The sequence below is a fragment of the Empidonax traillii genome, unplaced genomic scaffold (assembly GCF_003031625.1).
Source record: "Empidonax traillii isolate 1590-97213 ecotype Southwest subspecies unplaced genomic scaffold, ASM303162v1 scaffold518:size600044, whole genome shotgun sequence".
Taxonomy (NCBI): Eukaryota; Metazoa; Chordata; class Aves; order Passeriformes; family Tyrannidae; genus Empidonax; species Empidonax traillii.
The window spans coordinates 597,467-598,511 of NW_020955711.1; the positions used below are offsets into that span (position 1 = coordinate 597,467).

The following is a 1,045-nucleotide window of genomic DNA, read 5'->3' on the forward strand; positions in this document are numbered from 1 at the left end:
TCATTGGGCAGTTTGAAGGAAAAAAGGAATCTCAAAGAAAAATCAACTTTTACAACACAAATGAAGAGGCAGAAGAGAAAGCGCCTCGTGAGCCTTTGGCCCAACTCCAGCCCGTGCAGAGCTCCAGGCTGAGCCCAGGACACCCAGCCAGGACACTCCTGCTCCTCAGCAAGACACACACACATGCTCAGGCACAAACTGAAGCCACCAACAGCTCTGAAGTTCAGCCCAAAGGGGAGCAAACACCTGGAGTGGAATTCCACAGGCACAAAACTGAAATCCAAAAGGCCACTGACGACCCGTCCTCCTCCCCCCACTGCACACAGAGCTCGCAGGATGCCACGTCTGCAGTGAAAATGTCTTTTTAGGGAATTATATCAAGCCTGTGCCTAATGTGGTTTGTTTGTTGTGGACACAGCACCCGTGTGACTCCATCAGACCCAAAGCTGCCCAGGAGGAGAACACTGCATTTAATTGACCCAGAACAGCAGAGTAACATAAAGGTGACACGGCCAAGAAAGTCCCCAAACACAGACACCAGTGGCCCCAACTGCAGCGTGACAACACAACACTCCACTTCCTTCAGAGAAAAAAGGAAAATAGAAAAAAAAGAAGCCAATGGAAGGCTTAAGATCAGCTCGACAGAGCAGAGTTCACAGACGGTAAGAGCTGCCTGGAAATCTTCCCTTACAGTTTATTTTTCCATTTTAAGTTCTATGCTCTATTTTTGGCTCAGCAACAAGCAACGGGGTTTTTAGCCATGCTAATGGCAAAATACTATAAAAATAAAAACTTGTTTACATTCTCCCTGACAGGCAAACAATGTACAAAGACATTTCCCTGCATTGAAGCGTTGGGGAGGCACAGAATACACGACTGCTCAGCCGTGGATTTCTCAACAGGCACTTCTGTTATGAAAACAACTCTCTCCTTGTTGGACACTTGTTTACAGTAGAATCAAACACTGCCAAATATTCATCTTTACCTGTTAATGGATGAAAGGGAAACTGGAAAACACAGGGCATGGAACAAGTGATTTTACAAG

The 1,045-nt window shown here is 46.1% G+C and overlaps 1 protein-coding gene across 1 annotated transcript in view; it reads right to left on the reverse strand.

The window, feature by feature from the left end:
• Positions 1 to 1,045, reverse strand: part of CCDC42 (coiled-coil domain containing 42) — a 6,930-nt gene that overhangs the window by 5,645 nt on the left and 240 nt on the right. The gene's annotated exons all lie outside the window — the stretch shown is intronic.